This window comes from Acomys russatus, chromosome 4 (assembly GCF_903995435.1).
Source record: "Acomys russatus chromosome 4, mAcoRus1.1, whole genome shotgun sequence".
NCBI lineage: Eukaryota > Metazoa > Chordata > Mammalia > Rodentia > Muridae > Acomys > Acomys russatus.
The window spans coordinates 67,613,299-67,630,499 of NC_067140.1; the positions used below are offsets into that span (position 1 = coordinate 67,613,299).

General features: G+C 42.6%; 1 non-coding gene across 1 annotated transcript; it reads right to left on the reverse strand.

Annotated features, from left to right (window-relative positions):
* Nucleotides 1-3,685: 3,685 nt before the first annotated feature.
* LOC127188699 (small nucleolar RNA SNORA48) lies at nt 3,686-3,828 on the reverse strand. The gene has a single exon (XR_007830558.1). It is a non-coding gene; the product is annotated as a small nucleolar RNA SNORA48 (small nucleolar RNA).
* Between the last annotated feature and the right edge of the window lie 13,373 nt (nt 3,829-17,201).

The window sequence follows — 17,201 nt, forward strand, 5'->3', positions numbered from 1 at the left end:
TTAAAAGTGGTAGCCTGGCCTTTACTTTCTTTTTTAAGTTTTTTTTTTTTTTTTTTTTATGGCAGATGTGCACGCAGGGAGGGGACATATGAACTCCTTTTTTTTTTTGATATCCTGAGGCCTTCTTCACATTTCATAGGCTCCCAAATCAACATGGTCAGTTTATCATCTCATAATTTAATTTTCTTCTCATCAGTTAATGTGGAATGCACAGACAACAAGTTGCTTACAGAACTCCTTGAAAGATAGATGAACCCTGTGATGGTGGCCCACACCTTTAAGCCTGGCACTTGGGAGGCAGAGACAGGCAGATCTCTGTGAGTTCAAGGCCAGCCTGGTCTACACATACATAGAGTTCCAGGACAGCCAAGGCTACATGATGAGACTTTGTCTCAAAAACAAAACAAAAAACAAACAAGACCGAAGCAACAAACAAATGCAAGGCTATATTAAGATTGTGTTCTGCAGCAGAACACCAACAGGCCAGGCCTTAAGGTGAACAATTAAATGGGACCTCATGAGGCTGAGATGGTTCTGTAAAGCAGGAAACACTGTCAACAGAACAAAGTGACAGCCTATAGACTGGGAAAAGATCTTCACCAACCCTATATATGACAAAGGTCTAATATCCAAAATATATAAAGAACTCAAGAAATTAAACACCACCAAACCAAATAACTCAATTGAGAAATGGGTTTCAGAACTAAACAGAGAATTCTCAACAGAATTCTTTAGTCTTTAGTCATCAGATAAATAAAACTCAAAATGACTCTGAGATTCCATCTTATACCCATCAGAATGGCTAAGATGAAAAATTCAAGTGACAGCACATGCTGGTGAGGATGTGGAGAGAGAGGAACACTCCTTCATTGCTGATGGGAATGCAAGCTTGTACAATCACTTTGGAAATCTATCTGGTGCTTTCTCAGAAAACTGAGAATAGGGCTTCCTCAAGACCCAGCTATTCCACTCCTTGGAATATACCCAGAAGATGCTCCACCACACAACAAGGACATATGCTCAACCATGTTCATAGCAGCCTTATTCATAATAGCCAGATCATGGAAACAGCCTAAGTGTCCCTCAGTCGAAGAATGGATAAAGAAACTGTGGTACAATTACACTATGGAATACTACTCAGCTCTAGGTAAGAGAAATATAGGAGATAGGGAAATAGAAGGACCTAGAGGGTCCTAGGAACCTACAAGAAGAACATCTTGACCAGTGGATCAGAGCCCAGGGGTAGGGGGCTTGCTCAAACTATTGCACTAACCAAGGACAATACAAGTAGTAAACATCGAACCCCTACTCTGATCTACCCAATGGACAGGACATTCTCCACAGTTATGTGGAGAGCAGGGACTGACTCTGACATGAACTCTGGTGCCCCATATTTGACCATCTCCCCTTGGTGGGGAGGCCTGATGGCACTCAAAGAAAGAATAAGCAGGCTACCAAGATGGGACTTGACAGCCTATGACCATATAGTGGGGGAGGAGGTCCCCCTTGGTCATAGACCTAGGGGAGGGGAATAGGGTGAAAGTGGGAGGGAGGGAGGAATGGGAGGATACAAGGGATGGGATAACAACTGAGTTATAATCTGAATAAATTATTCATATAAAAATAAAAGAAAATAAGATTGTGCTCTGTGTTTAGCCACATGACCTGCTCCTTTGTCAAAAATTAACAGAACGGTTAGATTCATTGAAAAGCAAGTAAAGATATAGGAAATTGAGCTTAAAGAACAGCATAAGGAAAAAAAAAGTAATCCCTACACACTGCAGTAAGAATGTGACCTAGCATAGCCCCATCGAAATCAGTGTGAAGAGTCCTCAAAAAAATTAAACATAGAACTGCCAAATAATACAGCTTTGCCTCTTATAGGTATATGCTCAAGGATTATAAGTCAACATAGCAGAGAGATTGTTGTGCTTCTGTGCTTATTGCAGAGCTATTCACAAAAGCCCAGGTGAGAAACCAACCTAGATGTACGTCAATAGGCCCAGGGTAAAGAAAACGTGGTATTTAGACAAGGTGGATTTTATTCACCTGTGATTTTTCAAGGAAAGTGCTACATCTGAGATTATCATGCTAAATTAAATAGGCCAGATTCAGAAAGACAAACATTTTTTATTTCATATGCCAGAAAAAATGTATGTGGGCATGCATGTGTATAAAAGGAATGCTGTTGGTGGGGCAGAGAGTCTAAAGGGATTGAGTAAAGAGGAAAAGTGCATAATAGGAAGGAAAAATAGAAATATTATAAGTTTACATTCAAATGTGCAATCCCAATTTAAATATATGTAATTTACTTAAAACATACATTTAAATACATCATATATGATATGTTGATAGGAAAGCAGAGGAGGAACACTCTGGAAAAAGGAGAGGTCAAAGAGAGAAGTAGGACAAAGTAGTACAGTGGGAGTATTTCTAATAATATAAATATATGGTGCTCCCTCAAAGATGATGGACTTGGATCAGTGGATCAGGCCCTTTCATGAGTTCAAACCATTCACAGGTGTTATAGATTTCGGGATGGGCCAACTCAGAGTCCTGGATCTGGGCCTGGATGGTACCTGAGCTGGTCAATATGTTGAATCTCTCTATCCCTATTACCCACACTACCAGCTAGGCCACCCAATGCTGCCATTGGCAAGAAGCAAGGTCAGCTCTCCTGCTCTCATGCCCTTGGGGCCAACTCACCTGCACCCATGCCCCCAGAGCCAGTTCCACTGTGCTTCCCATTCAAGGTGCGGGGGTCCACTTGACAAAGTGCTGTAGCTTGTGAGGGGCTGGGACAGCTCTCCTGCTTTCATGACCCCAGGGCCAGATTTCATTATTTCCAAAGGTGGTAAGAGACTGGGGGTAGAGGGGTGTCACCTCTGTACCTGAAACACCCCATGATGGATGAGGAGGGATGGGAGTCGGCTCTCCCACACCCTTGGCTTTTGCACCCACCACCCCTACACCTCCCACCTCCCATGCCCCACCCGCTAAGTTGCCCAGGCAAGGTGCAAGGCCCGCTCTCTCAAGTGCTACAGCTAGTGAGGGGCAGGACTAGCTCTCCCATTCTCACACTCTCAGGGCCAGCTCTCCTGACTACCACCGGTGCCTAGAGGGGACAGACATCACCCATGCCACCTCACAACAGATGAATAGTGGCTCCAGCTCTCTCCTGCTCTTCCCCTCAGGGCTGGTTCACCTGAGCCCTCTCAACCAGAGCCAGCCCTACTGTGCTGACCAAGCACAGTACAGGGCCCATCCTCCTGAATGCTGTATTCAATGAGAGGCAGGGCCAGCTCACCCACTCTCATGACCCCAGGTTAAACTCTTGCTACTGCTTCTGGTGGTGAGGGGTAAGAGGGTGGAGGGCATCTCCCCCACCCCAAGCCACCTCATGGCAGAGGAATGGCAGGGACAGCTCTCTTTTGCTCTTACCCTCAGAGCTGGCTCACCTGTGCCCCCAAGTACCAGGGTCAGCTTTGCTGTGCTGTCCAGGCAAAGTGCAGGGTCCATTCTCCAGAGTGCAAGTGAGGAGAAGGAATAGCACTCCTGTCACCCTGTGGTCAGCTTTCTTAGCTCCCAGAGTTGAGGGGCAAAGAGCAGGTCTATGGGCATCTTTCCCTGGCTGCACTTGGAGGCATGGTAGAATACAGGTCTCCGTCTGTCTTCTTCCTCCTACATATGTGCCCTAGACATAAGACGGTTTTGGCCACCAAGTCAGACTGAAGGCTAGAATGAACAAAGGACTGCCACCTGCTCTGCTCTTGACTGATAAAAGAACACCACCACCACCAAGGTGTCTCTTTGCCCATTGCCCAGGCATTATCTTTTCTAAAAGCCAAATTTTTGCTTCAGTTGTTCTCACTGTTGTTTCTCTAATCTTATTTACTTCTCTTCTTTTTTTTTCCTTTCTGAGACAGGGTTTCTCTGTGTAGCCTTGGCTGTCCTGGACTTGCTTTGTAGACAGGCTGGCCTCGAACTCACAGAGCTCCACCTGACTCTGCCTCCCAAGTGCTAGGATTAAAGGAGTGCACCACCAGGCCCGGCCTCAGTTCTAATTCTTATTTTTCTATCTTCTACTAACTTTCAGATCAATTTGTTCTTTTTCCTCAGGTTTCTTGCGATGTGAAATTATGCTTGAGAGTCTAATCTTTTTTTTGAGGTCCATATCAGCATGGATCTCTATAAATTTCCTTATAACGCTGACTTTCTGCATTCTGTAAATTTTGGTACATTGTTTCATTTTCATTTCTCTCAAGATATATACTGTTTTCTCTTTGATCCTGTGCTGGCTAGGTTTTTTTTGTTTTTGTTTTTGTTTTTGTTTTTGTTTTGTTTTGTTTTGTTTTGTTTTTTGCCAACTTGACACATGCTAAAGTCACCTGAGAGGAGGGAACCTCAGTTAAGAAAATGCCTCTGTAAGATTGGTTGTAGGGAAAACTGTAGGGTATTTTCTTAATTAACAATTGATGGGGGAGGGCTTGACCCATTGTGGGTGCTGCCATCCTAGGCTGCTGGTCCTTAGTTCTATAAGAAAGCAGGCGGAGCAAGCCATGAGGAGCACTCATTTATGGCTGCAAGTTCAAGCTCAGCTCTCTGTCTCTCTCTCTCTCTGCCTCTCTCTCTCTGTCTCTCTCTCTCTCTCTCTCTCTCTCTCTCTCGCTCTCTCTCTCTGTCTCTCTCTCTCTCTCTGTCTCTCTCTCTGTATCTCTGTCTGTCTCTCTCTGTGTCACATAGCCCTGGCTGTCCTGGAACTTACTCTGCAGACTAGGCTGGCCTCAAACTCAGAGAGAGATCCACCTGCCTCTGCCTCCTGTGTGCTGGTATTAAAGACATGCACCATCACTTCTGGCATGGGAGTCTCAATTTGAATCATAGGAAGCAACTAATGACTTTAAAAAAACCAGCCTAATCCAACCTGCTGTAGTAGCCTCCATTATTTACCAAAATAGAGGGTGAGATTTTACTTGGACAAGAGCTGGCACTAAATTCTCTTGCAGCCATTTATAGTTGGCTCATAAATCAGAGGCTAAGGCCAGAAAAGAATTTTAAAATTGGAATCTAGCCCATCGTAATCTTTATGAATCTCATCCCTGTTTGGTAATGACTAGGCTGTGGCAATGAATTCCTTGCTTTTGATTATGGCCTGTCCATTGCTAGATTGGTAATATTTTAGTCTATAAGATACATTGGACTTTATTTTACCTGTGTAAAGTTATCAGCAGATGTAAAATCAGTTTATTAAAAGTAGTCCAAGCACAATTAGTAGCTAAACACTCGAATCCTTTTATACTGTACAATAGCATTTTGTTCTCAGAGGGTAGCGTCCTTGAGGTCCTTAGGAAAGAAAGGCTATATCCACTTTCTACACTGAGAACACAGATATTAACACAGATGTATTAGGGTTCTCTAGAGGAACAGAACAAAACCTGTGTGTGTGTGTGTGTGTGTGTGTGTGTGTGTGTGTGTGTGTGTGTGTGTGTTATTTTGAATAGGAATGCCCCCCATAGCCTCAAATATTTGAATGCTTGGTCATCAGGGAATGTCACTACTTGAAAGAGATTAGTAGGTGTGGCCTTGTTGGAGTGAGTGTGGCCTTATTGAAAGAAGTGTGTCACTGGGGGTGGGCTTTGGGATTTATTTTGAATCCTCAAGCCAGGCCCAGTGGCTCTCTTTCTGCTGTCTTCGGATCCAGATGTAGAACTCTCAGCTCCATCTCCAGTGTCACATCTTCCTGCATGCCAATGATGACATTGGACTAAACCTCTGAACCTGTATGTAAGCCCCAATTAGCTGCTTTACTTTATAAGAGTTGCTGTTGTCATGGTGCCTCTTCACAGCAATATAGCAAATATATATTCTAATTAAGAATATATATATATACCTAAATATCCATACCATATATACCTATGTATAGATATAAATCCAACAAGGGTTGTCTACCAATGGGAAGTCTGAGGATCCAGTAGCCATCCTGTATCTGCAGCTGGCTGTCTCAGCTGGCCCTCAGTATATGCCGGAATCCCAAAGAAGTTGAGTTGAGTGATAGTGAAGGAATGACCTTGCCAGTGAGAGTGAGAGCAAGCAGGCAAAGAGCAAAACATCCCTTCTTCTAGGTCCAGCAGAAGGGTGTGGCCCATGTTAAAGGTGGATCTTCCCACTTCAAATTATCTGAACAAGAAAAGCCCCTCACAGATGTACCCAGATGCCTGGGTTTTAGTCCATTCCTGATGTAGTCAAGTTGACAACCAAGAGCAGCCATCACAACAGGCAAGCCCAGTTTCCAGAAAACTCAACATGTATAAACCCAGATTTATAAACCTTAACATTGGAGAACAGCTACTTGCTGGAAAGACAGGCTGACTTTCTCCCAAGCCCTAGTCTCTGTAGATGCAATCACTCAATCTCTTCCCCCCTAGACATGGGAACAATGCCTTTGAGAGAACTGTAAATACTCCTTGTATTTAATACACCACACCCTGTAACCTTCTCATGCTCAAACTGGCCATGGCAATAGCAGCTTTTATTAAGCTATTAATAATTATCAAGAAACATGTTCAGCTTTTAAACATCAAATGTCTATATCGTCATAGTAACTGTTTGAGGTAGGTATTATTATACTCTTTTTTACATAGGGGAAACTGAGGCACAAAACAGATGTCTGCCCAGGATCACTGTGCCAGCTATCTATTTCTGTGCAGTAAGCCATCCCAAAGCTGGTATATGGAAACAATAGAATTGATTCTTAGGAATCAATTCTTTGGATTGGGCTTTGGGTGGGTTGTTCTTGCCTGGAGACACTCTCTGTACTATCTGTAGTGAGTGCACGTCAGATTTGTTATACTCACTGGGATGATTCTGTTTCCTAATTATTTCAATAGAGCCACGATGAACATGAAATTGCAGGTTATATAGAGTTGTTTGGTATATGCCCAGAAGTGGTATAATAGGTCATATGGTAGTACATGGTAATATAATCGTTCTATTTCCCCTTATCCTCTCCAGCATCTGTTACCATTGGTATAGATGGTAGTAAACACTCTGACTGGGGTGAGATGGAATCTTAGTTTTAATCTGCATCTCACTGATGGCTACACACATTGAAGACTTTTTCGAGTGCTTCCTAACCCTTTTATTTCTTCTCCTGAGAACTCCTTGTTTAGTTGAGTAGCCGGTTTTTACTTGGGTCGTTTGTTTTCTTGAGTTTATTTCTTTTAGTTTTTGAACATTCTAGACAGTAATCCTCTGCCAAGCATATGATTAATGAAGATTCTTCTCCCATTGTGTCAGCTGTCTCTTCATTTGATTGACAGTTTCCTTTTCTGAGCCAACACTTACTAGTTTCATGGGGTCCCATCCATCCATTGGTAGACTTCCTACGCTACCAGAGCCCTCATTAGAGAGCCTCCACCTGTCTTCTGCAGTGCACTCTTCTCTTTTCCTCTTGCAGTTTTGTGTGTCAGATCTTAGTTGAGGCCTTTAATCCGGCTGGAGTTGAGTGCTGTGAGATGTAGCAATCCAGTTTCATTCTTCTGCGTGTTGATCTGTTGACAGTCAGGTTTCCCAGCACATTGTCCTCTCTCCAGTGGGTATTTTCTCCTGTCTTTGTCTAAAATCTGGTATCTATAGTTGTGTGGGTTGATATCTGGGTCCTCTGTTCCATTCCATTCGTGATCTGTATGTCTGTTTTTGTGCCAGCGTCATGATGTTTTTATTACTGTGATTTTATGCATGACTTGAAATCAAGTGTGGTGATACCCCCTGCCATCTTCCTGATCAGGGTTGCTTTGACCATTTGGTCTTTTGTACTTCCATACGAATGTTAAGGTTATTTTTCTATATCTGTGAATTTTGGTCTGGGCTGCACTGGATGTGTAGACTGCATCTTGACAGCCGTTCTCACAACATTAATTCTTCTTACACATAAGTATGAAAGGTCTTCCCGTCCGTTTCTTCAGCATCTTAAGGTTTTCATTGTGGAGATCTTCTGTTTCTTGGTTGAGTCGCCTTTCCTACTTCCTAAATATTTCATTTTACTTATTTTGTTGTGGCTATTGTAGCTAAAATAGGTTCCCTGTGTGTTCTGCTTCCATTCCCAGCCTTCCATGACTTTGATCGTGAAAGAATGTTGATTATGTTTTCTGCATCTCCTGAGATAATTATGTGATTCCTGTCTTTAAGTCCATTTGTGTGATGTATTGCATTTGCTGCTTTTCTTATCTTGTCTCACCCCTGCATCCCTGAAATGAAGCCAACTTGGTCATAATGAATGATCATTTTGATGTAATCTAAATACAATTTTTTAAGTGAAAGAGAAATAGGTATAATTAATAGTCACTTCTTAGTCTTGCTAAATCCTTCTTGGCACATTTCCCAGGAAAAAACAAATGTATGAATTTTGTAACAAACAAACTTGTTCTATTAAAGTTTTTATAACTTAGGAAGCATCTACTTTTTTAAAAAGTTGAAGGAAAGTCATTACAACTTTCTAAAAATCATTAAAATAATTTTAACAACTTTTAAGGAAAGAGCTCAAAGAATTGAATGAAATGGATATTACACAGTTCCTTCCATTCCTACTATCTGTCTTTGTGAATGGGATTTTTAGTAGTCACATATAGAGATATAAAAATTACAGCCATAGTTTGTTTTAAAATCATCTAATTCTAAAGTAAAAAGTAGCATCATTTATGTAGCTATACACTAAATGGAAAAAACTGATTTCATTCATTTCACTGAAAGAAATGCTTGCATGGCATCTAACTTTGATGTTTGATAATTGCCTAAAGTATAATATATTTATTTTTATTATATATACTGATAACTGTAATAACAGCACTTCATAAGGAAGTTATAACATTTGAGTATTTTTATAGTCACTGAAAATAATCAAGTATAAGTTTCATTTTATAAACGTATTCTTTGACAAGAAAACATACTAGGGAAATAAAAGGTGTTTAGGGATAAATAAATACCTTTAAGACACAATTTAGAGTACATGTGAGATGAAAATACAAGCTCAAAGATAAAATGTAAACATTATTAAAAAATCTTTACCTACTTCTCTACATACTTCTACAAGTAGGTAAATGTAGATAATAAATCACTATAATTAGATTAGATATTTTAAAAAGAGCAATGTAGATGTTGTCGTTTGAAATCTCAACTAAATATTTATATGTGTAAAAAAATCATATGTCTTAGTTAAGATTGCTATTGCTGTGATGAAAAACCGTGACCAAAGCAACTTGGGGGAAAAGGGTTTATTTGGCTCACACTTCCATATTACTGTTCATCTTCAAAAAAAGTCAGGACAGGAAATCAAACAGGGCAGAAACATAAGGGCAGAAGCTGATGCAGAGGCCATCAAGGGGTGCTACTTACTGTATTGCTCCTCATGGCTTGGCCAACCTGGTTTTTTATAGAACCCAGGGCCACCAGCCAATGGATGGCACCACTCACAATGGGCAGACTTTCTGAAGGGACCTGACCCCAGTGACACCAGGGTCCCCAAACCCCCAAAAGACCCCAATTGCTTGACTAGACAAACTCCATGACAGGCTTCAGGTTTTCACTATGCCTAACTAGGACAAGTTTCTAACAATTCCTGGAAAACCCACAAGTTATGAACAGCTCATGGGCAACTCATGGGCAGCTAATCAGCTTATAGAACAAAAGGACTAGGTACCATGTTTTGATTTTTTTGTTTGTTTTGGTTTGTTGTTGTTGTTTGTTTGTTTGTTTGTTTGTTTTGCTTCATGGCCTTGGTAAAGAACACAGCTGGACCCATCCAATCAAATTAAAGGCCAACTCCTGAGTAAGAGCCAAAACCTCAGTGACTCAAAAAGTCTTCAGTAACCAAACAAACAGCCAATCCTGAATCCCCTCGTACACTCTGACTCAATTATGACCAGTCAAAGCTTGTCATGCTGGGTGCGGTGGTGCACACCTTTAATCCCAGCACTTGGGAGGCAGCGGCAGGCAAATCTTTGTGTTTGAGGCCATTGAGGCCAGCCTGGTCTACAAAGTGAGTCCAGGACAGCCAAGGCTACACAGAGAAACCTTGTCTAGGGGGGAAAAAAACTTGTCACAAATCTCTCCAACTGTCTATAAATTGAGCCTGTATGCTCATTTCAGGGTCGCCCTCTAGAGGAGAAAGGTGATCCTAGCATGCTAGAATAAAAACACTTTTTGCAGACTGCCTTGGGGTCTTTCTTCAACAGATCACCTGAACCCTAAAACTTCTCCCATTGATCACTAATTAAGAAAATGCCTTACATCTGGATCTTATGGAGGCCTTTTCTCAGTTGAGGTTTCCTCCTTTCAGATGACTCTAACTTGTGTCAAGTTAACATGAATCTAGCCAGCACACATATTTCTATTTTATTTATCCTAAACAAACAAACAAACAAACAAACTATCCTACAGGCCTCTTGACACCATTTGAAAGACTAAAACACTGGTTATTGGTTTAGTAGATATCTCTGTGGTCATAATAGATGCTCCACTAAATCAGACATTGCTTCTCATAATAATGATTCTAATAATCTCTGGCATGTAGAGAAAACACTATTAATTGTTTAATTAGTGAAATATGAATGAGTGAGTGAGTGAGTGAGTGAATGAATGAGTTTTAGGCCATTTGAAGAAGTAGTTAACAGGTTTAGGTCAGGACCAGGAAAATGTTAGGAGGTCCCCTAGGCACACCACAGAATAGTCAAGGATGATAGATACAGCCCGTGAGCTCGAGAAGGTCACAGTTTTGCCATATGAAAATGACACACAAGAATGAAGAGAGCCATCTCCAAGAAATCATCAGATCCACGAGAGAACCCCACAAACCCAAAAGTGGAAGACTAGAAGTGACACCATCAGGGAGGTTCAGATGAACCAAACCTCGAGGAATCACTCGGCTTTGCCTTATTGCTTGAAGGGGCAATTATTTATTTCTGCACATGTGTATTTCAGCCGTTTAGCACCATGTTTAACCAAACACAGCCTCAAGCTGTGCTGGGGTCTAGGTCAACCCCTTGTGTTTCTCATCTTCGGTGGACCAGCAGATAAGCCAGGGCACGTGTATCACGTGGCGGTTGCAGAAGGGAAGTAGGCAAGGGAAAAGTCCAGTCTCTTTCATTGCAGTCACAAACATGCAATGAACCCAGGCAGATGATCTAGCCCAACTTAATGCTGGTAAGAGGCAGACTCTATTCATAATTGACATGCAAGCATTTCTTAAATGATTATCTGGATTATTATGTAAGGAAAATATTTAACCTTTTATGACCTTTTGTCACCATTGTGATCATTTTTGCCTACTGAATATGGTTTCTGGATACCCAGACCATCCATTCTGCTCCAGCCACTAGTTTTTCATACCTTTTCTTCAATTAATTTTTTTCATACAATGTATTTTGAACATATTATTCCTTCTTCCAACTCCTTCCAGATCCTTCCTCCCTCCCTACCCACCCTACTTTATTCCTCCCTCTCAAAAAAATCAAGAAATGAACAAATAAAACCTCACAAAGAATCCAGGCATGGTGGTGCACACCTGTAATCCCAGTCCTCGGGAGGCAGAGGCAGGCAGATTGCTGTGAGTTTGAGGCCAGTCTGATTTACAAATTGAGTCCAGGACAGCCAAGGCCACACAGAGAAACCTTGTCTCAGAAAAAAAGAAAAAAGAAAAGAAAATATAGATTTCCCCTGTGCCAGCGGGTATCAACTGCAAACAGCTTCCTGGTTAGGGGAGGGATCCTGTGTCCACTTCCCCCTTCAGTGCTGGAACACTGGCTTGAACTTGTGCAGGCCTTGTACACGCTGCCAGAGGCTCTGTGAACCTGCATATGCATCAGTCCTGTTGCGTCTTGAAGTTACTGTTTCCTTACTGATGGATCTCACTCCAAGGTTGTTCATAGCTTAAATATCCACCATAGAACATTAGCCTATTGCTTTGGAACTTGAGTCATAGGAAAATGGGTTGGATTTCGACTACCAAAACTTCACCATAAATGTTACTAGTCTGACAAGTGTTTACTAAATTATTTTGACCTTCAGTTTACCTCCAAATAAAAAAAAAGGCATTAGAAGAAGAAGCCATTGATGCCCAGTTCTTGGTAACTATCATTCTTCATTCCTTCTTGCACTCTCAATTTCATCATTTGCCCTTAAAATCCTTCTGTTCTCGTGATAGCCAGACGTGAATCATACTATTTAATATGGATAATAATGAGCAACAGTAATTGAAAAGATAGAGGATCTTGGTTCATTTCTTATCCAGAAGATGCTAAAAAAGCTGCCAGAGAGTGCTCAGACTCTTTGGGCACATTCCATAATTTATGAACACGTGAATGTTCCTCACGGATGGCTCAGATGAGTCAGACATTTTAATTGCACGTCCTTAAAATTAGCACAGGAAGAGCCTCATTCCCATTTCTCTGGGTAGCCTCATGGTGGATGTTCTAGTTGGAGGAGCCAGGGTTGGCATGTCAGCTACGAACGAGTAGGGTAAAGCACACGTGTAGGTGACATTCTGATTTTGTCCTTTCAGTTGGAGGTTGAAGGATTTTTTAGGTAAACTTTATTAGAGAAGTGTTATTCTTGTGTGGAAATTACCTTTTGGTGTCCTCTTCCAGGCAAAAGTGTGAAAACCAGTTGGGATTCCATCTTTCTGTGCATTTCTAAGGAAGGCTATTTAATTATAGCTTTTTTAAAAAAAGGGTTGTTGAAAATGACCCATCCAAATGAGAAATAAAAGAAATTTATACATAGTATTCATGACCCAAGATGCAATAGTTTCCTGTACATTCCTTAGTGAATCACGTGTTCATGGATCATCCTGTGGGTCTGATGCTGTCCTCAGTGCTCACGTTTGAAGCTTTGAGCAAGAGGAGCCTCTGGGGCTGACTGGTAGAGGAGAGAGCTGTCAATCAAAGTAAGTGTAATTAGGTAACCAAGTGGAAGTTTCAAATAAAGCTATCACAACACATTATAAATTGTCAAATCATCATATAACCTTTAAAAGGTTCTGTCAAAATCCTTCCCTAAATGGAACAAGTGAGAGGGGGCTGTGTAGTTAAAGAGATGTAGAGGACTCGAGAGAAAACTTTCTTGAAAGTACTGGCACAAACCTTCCCACGGTGAGAAAGGACAAAGAGGCTTCTCTCGTTCTCCAAGCCTAACAGGGAGATGCTCAGTATGACCAGTTAGAAAACTCAGGTGCTTCTGTGCTTGTGAGGAATGGCAGTGTGTTTCTCAGGACAGAGGACTCCAGAGTTAGACTTGGCTCTTATCTGGAGTCCATCCTCTACCTTCCAAAAGCAGGTCAAAGGCATGGAAACCCAAGGCACTAAACATTGTTCCAGGTACGTACTGCAAAATATTGCTTCATAGCAAGGAGCAATAAAATAGATATCCATGAGCATCAGTTAGAGGCATTTATTGGGTATGAATGCATGCATGCGTGGGGTTTTGTCTTAGTTGGGGTTTCCATTTCTGTGAAAAGACATCTTGACCACGGCAACTCTTATAAAGAAAAACATTCCACTGGGCATGGCTTACAAGTTCAAAGGTTTAGTTCATTATCATCATGGTAGGAAGCACGGTGGCATGCAGGCTGGTTCTGGGAAAGGAGCTGAGAGTCCTACATCCAGATAGGCAGGCAGCAGGAAGAGAATGTCACACTGGGGACAGATCCTTGTGTGTATCTTTTGTTTGTTTGTTTGTTTGTTTGTTTGTTTCCTTCCTGATAGGGTTTTGGTTTATATAGGCTGGTCTTGAACTTTCTGTGGAGTCTAACTTGACCTTGAACTTTTGAGTTTCCTATCTCAGACTTCTAAGTGCTTGGATTATAGGCCTGTGCCACAGATGTGTGGCTTCTCGTGGTTATCTTGCCCCTGGCCCCTTCCTGTCTCTCCACTCTGCTTCCTATTTGCCACGATGCGGTCAGTCTTTGCCACATGCATCCACTGCTGTGATGTACTTCTTCACCAGAGGCTGAGAAGCACAGGCAAGTGAGTGTGGACTGAGTTTTCTTTTCTTTTTCTGATAGGTATTTCCATTGCTACCATATCTTGACTGCTGTGAATAATGCTGCAGTAAAATGAAATGGTTCCTACCTGGCACTTTCTCAGAAAACTGGGAAAAAGGCTTCCTCAAGACCCAGCTATTCCACTCCTTGGAATATACCCAGAAGATGCTCCACCACACAAGGACATATGCTCAACCATGTTCATAGCAGCCTTATTCATAATAGCCAGAACATGGAAACAGCCTAAATGTCCCTCAGTTGAAGAATAGATAAAGAAACTGGTACATTTACACTATGGAATACTACTCAGCTATTAAAAACAAGGAAACCCTGAAATTTGTGGACAAATGGATGGGACTAGAACTGATCATAATGAGTGAGTTAATTCAGAAGCAGAAAGACTCACATGGTATATACTCACGTATAATTAGGCACTAGCCCAAAAGGCATGTCCCACGAAAGTCTTCACTTACCAGGAGATTGAGATAGATGTAAGGACATCCTACTGAGACTCTAGGTAAGACAAATATAGGAGATGGGGAAATAGAAGGACCCAGAGGGTCCTAGAAACCTACAAGAAGAACATCATGACCAGTGGATCAGGGCCCAGGGGGGTCTGCTTAAACTATTGCACTAACCAAGGACAATACAAGTAGTAAACATCAAACCCCTACTCTGATCTACCCAATGGACAGGACATTCTCCACCGTTATGTGAAGAGTGGGGACTGACATTGATATGAGCTCTGGGGCTCCATATGTGACCACCTCCCCTTGGTGGGGAGGCCTGATGGCACTCAAAGAAAGAATAAGCAGGCTACCAAGATGAGACTTGATAGCCTATGACCATATAGTGGGGGAGGAGGTCACCCTCGGTCTTAGACCTAGGGGAGGGAAATAGGGTGAAAGCGGGAGGGAGGGAGGAATGGGAGGAAACAAGTGATGGGATAGCAATTGAGTTGTAATCTGAATAAATTAATAAAATTAAAATTTAAAAAAAGAAAAATTGAGATGGTTCTGCCCTTAAAGACTACCTTCCAGTTTTACTCTACAACCTGTGGAAGTTCCAGAATCATCTCTTTTAATTTTTCTTTGGTTTTGTATAGCCTTCGTGAAACTATCTGAAATTGTTACCAAGACTGCCCAAATTCTCCATATTCTTTTGGGGGAGGGTTGAGACAGGGTTTCTCTGTCTCTGGACTCACTTTGTAGACCAGGCTGGCCTCGAACTCACAGAGATCTGCCTGCCTCTGCCTCCCAAGTGCTGGGATTAAAGGCGTGCGCCACCACCGCCCAGCTTCTCCACATTCTTGATGTCAGCCCTTGATATCTTTTGGTTTGTAAAACCAGCCCTCTTGTACAGGGTGTGAAATTCTAGCTCCTTGTATGGGAAGGAGTTGGGAGGGTGCTGGTGCCTATGTAGGTGGTGGCCAGTGGTAGATATGGTATGTCTTCCTCTACTGGTTTTTCACACATTTTTGAATAAAGTCTCTCGCTGAACTTGGAGTTAGCTTATTTGGTGAGACTGACCAGTCTCTGAGGCACAGAAATCCCCCTGTTTTTCCCTTTCTTGCACCCTATTTTGCCCAGTTTTTATGTGGGTCTCAAGGAGTTTACTGGCTGAGACACCTCCTCAGACCTGAAATTACATTGTATTGTGGTTTTGATTTGTACTTCCCTGCTTGTCAGGGGTGTTGCACAACTTTATGCACCCATTTCTCGCTTGTATGTCCTCTTCAGACAACTGGGTTCTAGAGATCAGTCATGCAACGCTGCTCTTCCAGTAACCAATATGATGCTGTACATTTAAAATCTGTTGAGCAAACAAATGCCATGCTGTGTTTTTACCACTATAAAAACAGACCTTGTTATTTCAAAGCCCAAATACTTATAATCCAAATCAGATGGTCATGAGGCTCTGGGTTATGAAAATTTGTGTCTTAATAGTGTCTCCCATCTCTGGGCCTGTGAAACTAAACACACAAAGGTGTCTGTCCGTAGCCTCAATACATTGCTGTGGCATAGCCCATGGATATTTTTCAGTGCCCTCTTCCAGAGATGTATGACTCCTTCGGGAGATGAGCCAGCTACAGGCCAGGTTCTAGGACGCAAGCTGCCCTGGCTTTGCGGAAGATGGGCTCATGCTGAGCTTTCTGGAGCCCCACTCCAGTGCTTCTCTGGGGCTTCTTTGTCTACGAATCATCAAGGTCTTGCTCAACCTAGATTGCTAAGTCTCTGGGAGAGAGGTGAAAAACAACTGACAGGAGAAAAGCTGCAAACGTACAGGAGGGACAAAGTCAGAGAAGAAACAAAAAGAGAGAGAGAGAGAGGGCTAAAGGAAGGAGCCCAGCTTGTCCCACCTGTGCAAAGCATCCTTCTGAAATTTCCTCTGTCCTATATGATCACTTGTCCTGCTCTGCTCAGTTCTTCCCATCAGCCCTCACTTGTGCTATTCTCTGCCTCCTCCTTAAAAAGCCTATATGACAAGTCATTCCCCCCAAATCAGCGGCTTGGGACACACCTACTCTCTCACATAATTTGTGAGGTTCAGAGACCTTGGAATGGCTTGCCTTGCTGGTTATGACTCCAGGTTGCGGACAAGCTGCCAGAGAGGGCCTAAGCTTCAGACGGGGGCTGGGAGCTGAGCTGCATGCTTGCTCATCTGCTTGGTTACCGGCAGGCTTCAGTCTCACTGCTTGTTAGCTGACACATCAGTCCCTCATCCGTTTGGCCACACACAATACAGTTTCTTGCTTCTCACAGAATGGACGGAGGCGGGGGGGGAGGTGGGGGGGAAGATGGGGGGCTAGGGTTAGGGTTAGGGGTGCGGCAGGGAGAGGAAGAGGGAGAGACTCCAAACTGGAAAGTGCACTCTTTCACAAACTCCCCTCCCATGTGACTGTGACACATCATCTCTTCTGCCATATGCTTGAGGTCACACACGGTAACCCGGATGTAACAAGAAAGGAGACCATGCAGAACGCTGAGCCTCAGGAGGTGAGTGGTTCCTCTGGCCCACTCTGGAGGCTGCCCACCTGAAATCCCTTCCTCAGGCCTCTGTTTTTCTCCACATTGCCCTGGTCGTTGTAGAGAAAAAAACTCCTGTTTTCCAACATTTTACGTGTCACGGTCTATGATTTCCTGTCCTCCGTGCTCATTTGAATCCCTTC